Genomic DNA, 8404 nt, shown 5'->3' with positions numbered 1-8404 from the left:
CTTCCTACAGGATAATCAAATCATTTTACTCAATTATGTCTGAAATCAAGCAGCTACCTCGAGTGTCAATCCTAACAACTGATGGACACTCAACTCTTGAAGTCATATCTCATTTGATTCTAACATTACGATTCTCATTCGAATTAAAGTGATTTGACTGATTAATTGATTTCATTTTTAAAATAAAGCATCGCTCACTCTAATTCAGCACAACTAAACACATTTTGCAATCAAAATACTGAAGGACTGCAATTGTAAGTCATAATACTCAAGTATTTCATATGAATATGACAAGATCATCACTGTTGGTAAGCAGATGTACAGAATCAATACTGTATGGATCACCTCTCAGTGCCTGAAGATATGCAAGTTTAGAAAATGGTGTCTCACACTTCACAATAATACTGACAGACATATTGGTCAGTTAATACAACACCATATAGATGAACTGGACATAGCATTATCTATGCTGTGATGTGATCGAGCAAAATGTAACCGCCATTTGAAATTCAGATATTATTTCCTGCAGAAAAAAGAACTGGTAATCAAAAATGTATTTTTAAATCTTTAAAATAAATCTTACATTCAAAGAAGAATTTTGTCTCCAAATTATGACAAAGGCCTTTCGATTAACATTTGACTACATTTTCTGATGATGAATGTAGAATCAAGAAATAAAAAATAAAAAAATAAAATAAATAAATTAACTATATCACATATAAAGGCTTTCCTCATTCACTCTTTTCTTGGTTAATACATGTACATTGATTCTAAATTACCAGCTTTGCAGGGCATAAGGAAGTAACAAACTGGATAACCACCAAAACAAAATAATAAACATTTGAATTTCTCACATTTACTTTAAGACTTCTGATATTGCACATGGCTAGTCTAAATTATTCACAAAAGTACAGAGAATGATCAACAAGTTTGGTCACATGACTTCATGATATGGTCTTGCAGTGTAGGACATGATCTATTCTGATTGATGTGTTAAATAGTAGTTTACGCATGATGAAATATCATTTCTAATTTCAGACACTGCAAACTCCTGCTGGAACTTAATAAAACAGTCTGAACTTGTTCTGCTGGAACACAATATTTGCAATATTTCAAAGATCAAATCCCAACATGACGATCTGTCATCTTCAGCCATGCTGACTTTACTATTTTCCTTCTCAAAAAGATAGGGAGTTTATTGACACAACATTATTATGACTTCGCTTCATAATCACTAAATCTACAAAACTAAGAAAGTATGGTTTGTCCGAACTGGACTTGATTACATCCCGCACACATATTTGGCATTTTGAACTACACATAAGAAATTTGGTAAGGGCTCCCACTGATAAAATAAGAGAATCTGTGTAAGTAAATGCCACTGATAACATCTACACAAGTTGATTGCATGATACATTGAATACATGTTTCATGGTACATGATAATAATCTCTTACTGCACAGTTGCTGACTGCTGAAACCTCATATCATTACAAAAAAGGGGGAAAGAAAGAAATAAAGACTAATCTTTGAAGAAATGAGGAACAGCAACTAACAAGTTTTTACCCTGACATCTCATCAATATTGTACTACAATACAATACCCACAAACTGAGTAGCAGCTGCTTAAAACATGCCAACAGTCATAAATGTATCTTTATACTATCACTACACACATATACTATGGACCTTCTAGGTTAGCCTTACACATGAACATCTAAATCTTCACATAGATTAAGTACTTCAAATTTTACTTCTTTGAAAGTTATAAGCTTGTCACACTTACTTCAGGGAGAAAAATCACAACCAGCCAACAGAAACACTGTCAAAATGTCTGTCTATACTGAATTTTGACAACAACAAAAATGTTTGCAAATTGTAGCAATGAGTCATCTCAATTACCCTATCATGCACTTACTCAATTCTGGTCACTGTATTTCCTTGTGTAATGACCACATTATTTAAGTGGGGAAAAAAGATACAACTGTCACACACACTTCCAACATTTACATACATCATATCTGAACAGTATTCTTCGGAACGGGAGATTGCAGTTGAGAAATATGGTTCCTGGTCTTGGGTTGCACAATCATACTGCCACTGAAGGCATACAGTGACAGAACTAAAAACTACTGAAATCTGTCAATACTCGCTGCTCAATTTATAGCAAAAACAATATCATCATTGATGAATATCATTAGTTTCCACGTTCTTGTACCGGAACTCTCAGTGCCTACCAAAGATCTGTCTCTTCAAAACCATTACCAGAGCATCACATAACTAAAAGTAAACTATATAAATGATGTTTATTTTTTTTTTTTTTTAATGTATGCAGATGATGTGGTTTTCATAGTGCCACATCACTTTGGCAAAGAAATTAAAGTTTATACACTGTATATGGAATGGCTAGGTTAAAATTCAAAAAGACAAAGTAAAAAACAAACAAACAGACGTGTCTGAATATGACAGCACTGTACACATATAAGAACATTGCATCATTTCAGCATTCTACAAACATCACAAGCAATACTACATACAAACAACTTCCCTCTACCTCTCATCGAACTGCTAACTATGACATGAATTTCTACATGTATGTGAATTTTTGACAATGAACGATTGGATGTTTTAGATCCTATTACCCCATCAAAATATCTCTAGTACTCTTCTTTCTTCACACACTCAGTTAACAGTGAGGTACTCTTAGTTCTTAGAAAGAAAATTTCACTTCATAGAAAAGGCAGTTTCAGTCCATAAATTTCAATTTACTCACCATATAATATCCTCTCATGAAAATGATGGGCAGCAGCTCATATTGATATCTTTCAGATGCAACATTTCATTTCCTTGTGATTTCAAGTTGGGGCAAATCATTTCAGACAACTTTGCGTTGAGTACTCTTGCATGTGACACATTTTTAAAGCTTATATTTCATTCTTTGATAGCCTGTTGATAGATGACAAGATTCTGAGGAACTGCTGGCCAGTGGGTGTGGTAGTCGACTAAAAATATGTCTAGTTAGAAACCGCGGAACAAAGGCGTGGAAACATACAATTACCTGTAGTCAAATTTCGAAGTTCACTGGCTGAGGCATCAATGCCAACAAAAACACATCTCAGAACCCTTACAGAGTGCCTGTCTAGTTTCCCTGGTGTACTACAGATTGTCTTTCAATAAAAGTAGAATACCCTTTCTCTTTCACATTATTAAAGTGTTCTTTATTTCTATCTTGTACATTTTGAGGTGTATTACATGCTACTTTACATTAAATAAAAAAATGATAATATTGGTCGATATTTTCAATTAAACAAGGAAAAGTAGAAATTACGCGGTGCGTAATATATGTCCCCGCCGGAAGTAGCATTTTGTAGCAAAATGTGCAATATAGGTCAAAAATCAAGGTCAAAGGTCAGAGAAGTCAAAGGTCAAAATTCTGTGTAAAAGTTTTGAAGCCCTCACCTAGTGCCATCACATAAAGCAAATGGAATCGAAATCGGGTTAGAAATGGCGAAGGAGTAGCATTTTGTAGCCAATGTACAATACAGGTCAAAAATCAAGGTCAAAGGTCAAAGAAGGCAAAGGTCAAAATTCTGTGTAAAGTTTTGAAGCCCTCACCTAGTGCCATCACATAAAGCAGACGGAATCGAAATCGGGTTAGAAATGGCGAAGGAGTAGCATTTTGTAGCAAAATGTACAATATACATGTAGGTAAAAAATCAAGGTCAAAGGTCAAAGAAGGGAAAGGTCAAAATTCTGTGTAGAAGTTTTGAAGCCCTCACCTAGTGCCATCACATAAAGCAAACAGAATCGAAATCGGGTTAGAAATGGCGAAGGAGTAGCATTTTGTAGCAAAATGTACAATATAGGTCAAAAATCAAGGTCAAAGGTCAAAGAAGTCAAAGGTCAAAATTCTGTGTAGAAGTTTTGAAGCCTCACCTAGTGCCATCACATAAAGCAAACGGAATCGAAATCGGGTTAGAAATGGCGAAGGAGTAGCATTTTGTAGCAAAATGTACAATATAGGTCAAAAATCAAGGTCAAAGATCAAAGAAGTCAAAGGTCAAAATTCTGTGCACAAGTTTTGAAGCCCTCACCTAGTGCCATCACATAAAGCAAACGGAATCGAAATCGGGTTAGAAATGGCGAAGGAGTAGCATTTTGTAGCAAAATGTACAATATAGGTCAAAGGTCAAGGTCAAAGGTCACAACTGAAATTCTGTGTAGAAGTTTCAAAGCTCCCATGTAGTGCTATCATATAAAGCAAACAGAATCAAAATTGGCTCATAAATGACAGAGAAGTAGCAAATTTAACATTTTGATCACACACGGACGCACACACGGACGGATGTACGGACGTACGGACGGACGGACGCACAGACACACACACGTACGGAGCCCGTTTCATAGTCCCCTGCTCGAACTCGTTCGGCGGGGACAAAAATAATAATATTGGTTGATATTTTCTTTCAATATTTTGGGCTGCGGTTCATTCGTGGAGAGGTATATGGGTGTAGGCGGAGTTAAGTAATTTGTGATGGTCATTCAGTTCATGATTTTGTAGTCCCTTGAGGGATGCTTGTTTGCTAGCTGACCAGGTGGCATTCCAACTTGAGCAGTTGTTTGCATTTTATTGTGACATTTCTGCCCAACGTATAATGTACCGGCATTTTCAATCTGTGATTTAATTGTGTGATACTTTGAAATAAACTAAGAAATAAAATAATAAATAAAATAATAATACAAGTTTTCCACCCTTATCTTTACAGATTACTCGTGAGAGAAGTTCATATGTGTTTATTAACCAACACTCCTATCATCATGCCTGCCATCACTGAAACCATCAACTGTCATACATGCTAAGCAGTCTTCCAACACTGGGCAAATCTATATTATCACAAGCGGATTTACCATCCAAGTGATAAACATACTCATCACGTGTGTGATATTTGCGGAAAGATATTCAATTGACACGATACTTGTTGAAGCATACAAAACTTCATGCCTCTGAGGTGGAGAAAGCAGGATGCCAGAAGTATGAAGTCAAATTCTCTCAAAAGAATGATGTACAGCGTCATGGACATCCTGATCATCGGCCAGAGATGTACGTTTGCGAGATATGCGAGACAGAATTTACCCGAAGAGACAATTTGCTTCGACACCAAAAAACTCAAGATAGTGACAGCCACAAGACCGAGGGCAGCAGGGCGACACCACCCCAAAAAAGATCTTCCTCTTCCATCCATGAACACCGACGATAACACATTGCCGACTGAAGCAGATATCCTTAAAAAGCACCGGAAACTAATCCAAACTCATTCACGGACATCATACAAGGTGCGACATCTTTTTAATTTTGAACTGCAATGCTTTGATGACTGCTACAAGTCATTTCTCCCCCAATCTTTGTTTGTATTCATAACGCATAGCCATTGAGGTTATTTTTATGAAGCCAGTATATGCTGTTGTCATTGTCCCTATGTACTACATAGACCACTGGGGAATGATTACCATTATTCTGTAGATGTAGATACTTAGCTCTCCCAGCACAGTGCTGTTCTTCACTGGCAGCCTGACACTTGATTATTTCAGCAATGTGTTGTTGCTAGGCCAGATTTCTATACACAGGAATGTTCTATCCAGGTGTTGATAACTCTCTTTTGTTTGTCAGTGGTAGCTTCAGATTTTTGAGCAGGACGTAACAATAGATCTTTGATAGCAGTAAGAAAATTTTGTCATTTGAAGCTGAGATCTTGAAGAGGCAAGACCGTTATTTTGGAGTCTGCAGCAGCTGCGGCAGCTAGCCTGCATCAGGGTCTGCTGGTTAACAACTTGAGCCAACGAGATGAAGTCAGGTAACAGCAGCTTTTAGTCACCAGACAAACTGTAAGTGAATAATTTCATTATAATATCCCTTTGTTGTTAAATATATAAGTTTGGTTATTTCATAATGAGTTGGTCATACTTTTAGTTTTTGAGAGGTGCGGGGTATATTCCAAGAGAATAATCCAGTGCCTGCCATCAAGTTTTTGGTTATAGTTGGGTTTTTGTTGTTTAATATTTTCATTCGATATTTTTGGCTGCAGTTCATTCGTGGAGAGGTATATGGGTGTAGAAGGAGTTAAGAACTTGTGATGGTCATTCAGTTCATGGTTTTGTAGTCCCTTGAGGGAGGGATGCTTGTTTGTTAGGTGACCAGGTGGCGTTCCAACCTGAGTTGTTTGTAGAGACCAATTTTATTGTGACATTTACGCCCGACGTAAAATGTACCGGCATATTCAATCTGTGATTTAAATGTGTGATACTTTGAAATAAAAAACTCTTATCTTTACAGATTACATGTGAGAGAAGTTCATGTGCGTTTATTAGCCAACACTCCTATCATCATACCTGACATCACAGAAACCATCAACTGTCATACATACGGAGCAGTCTTCCAACACTGGGCAAATCTGTATCATCACAAGCGGATTTACCATCCAAGTGATAAACATACTCATCATGCGTGTGATATTTGCGGAAAGATATTCAATTGACGCGATAACCTGTTGAGGCATACTAAACTTCATACCTCTGATGTGGAGAAAGCAGGATGCCAGAAGTGTGAAGTCAAATTCTCTCAAAAGAACGATGTACAGTGTCACGGACATCCTGATCATCGTCCAGAGATGTACGTTTGCGAGATATGCGAGAAAGAATTTACCCCGAGAGTCAATTTGCTTCGACACCAAAGAACTCAAGATAGTGACAGCCGCGAGACCAAGGGCAGCAGGGCGACACCACCCCAAACAGATCTCTCTTCCAACCATAGACATCGACGATAACACATTGCGGACTTAGTTGCGGACTTAGCGGATATCCTTGAAAAGCCCAAGAAACTAATCCAAACTCATTCACGGATATTAAACAAGGTGCGACATCTTTTTTATTTTGATCTGCAATGCTTTGATGACGAGGAGATGAAACTGTTGGCGAGACACATATTTAACAAACAGAGGACCATTCAAGGTGAACATGGCATTTGGTTTCATTCTACGGAGTAACGAGACGGGGAAGTTAAGATACCATTACGCCTCTACTTATAGTCGACTGTTCCCTACTCCCCATAAGAGCATGGACCAAAAATCTTTTGATTCCTTTTCGAATGACCTCGAGAAAGCGGACTACCTCGAATATGCGAGACAACAGAGACCAAATTCAAAATGGACCGTCGAATGCATCACAAATCTGTCATTTTATATTTACCCATTGCGAGATTTCTCCATCGGATGCCAACGAGGATCTTTACCCGATTACAATATCAGGAACAGGTCTATCCTTACTTGCTCGTTGATTAATCTTGACATTAATACCAACCTTTGCTTCTTCCCCTGCCTTGCTGCCCACTTACACAGCAAAAAGAGGAGAATTGACAGAATGGCTTTAAGATATTACTGACAGTACACATCAGAATCAATGAAATCATTCAAAGGTGTCAGACTCTGTGAACTGGATGAGATAGAAAAATTGTTTAATGTCAATATCATGGTATTTCAGCTTGCAAAGACAAACGAAGATGACCCTAGAACCGGGAAGGAGAAGAAGGTTGTTGTACGAGTCATCTGACGAAGTGTCAAAAGGTATTACGAGACTATGTACTTGAACTTGTACAATGACCATTTCAGCTATATCACCAACATCCAGAAATACTCCAATTGCTATTAATGTAGAAAATGTGGAAAGCTGTGGAAACGCTCTGGCAGACTCAATCGCCATGAAGTTTCATGCGAAAGCAATGGCACTCGGTCTGTACATGTATCTTCTGGAGGAGTGTACATCACACCACCCGCTACTTCCCTTACTTCGCCGTGTTTGACTTTGAGTGCTTTCTTGATCCCTCCCAAATACAGATAACACGGAGAAGATGGAACTCTTAAACGAACACGTCCCAGCCAGCGTATCCGTATGTAGCAACGTACCGCACTACGAATCTCCTCAGTGCTTAGTCTCAGGCGGTGACCCAGCAGTACTTGTAGCAGACATGGTTGCCTATCTCCATGAGATAAGAAGCAGAAGGACGGAAATCATGGAAGAACATTTCCTTCCAGTCTTGAAGATGATCGAGCAGAAGATAGAGACAATGAGAAAATAGGCAGATGACATGAAGCCTACGCCCACTGGCCGTGAAGACAAGGTCATCCCCAAAGTCAAGTTCTTGATGAAACTGAAACATCGACTGACTGGTTTTATGCAATAATTGCTCATCTTGGGTTTCAATGGTGGAAAGTATGACATCAACACCATTAAGAAGTCCTTGTATCCAGCACTCTTGTCATCTGACCCTATTACATTTGTCATAAAGAGGAACAACAACCACATGGCTGTCCAGACTGCAAACCTCAAATTTCTCGACATTCTGAACTACCTAGC

At 38.1% G+C, this 8404-nt stretch overlaps 1 pseudogene; it reads left to right on the top strand.

Moving 5' to 3' along the window:
• Nucleotides 1–5056: 5056 nt before the first annotated feature.
• On the top strand, nt 5057–8126 carry LOC140244501 (uncharacterized; annotated as a pseudogene).
• Nucleotides 8127–8404: the final 278 nt, after the last annotated feature.

The sequence above is a fragment of the Diadema setosum genome, chromosome 1 (assembly GCF_964275005.1).
Source record: "Diadema setosum chromosome 1, eeDiaSeto1, whole genome shotgun sequence".
Classification (NCBI taxonomy): domain Eukaryota; kingdom Metazoa; phylum Echinodermata; class Echinoidea; order Diadematoida; family Diadematidae; genus Diadema; species Diadema setosum.
The sequence above is the reverse complement of the archived record's forward strand: the minus strand, read 5'-3'. Positions and strand labels throughout refer to the sequence as shown.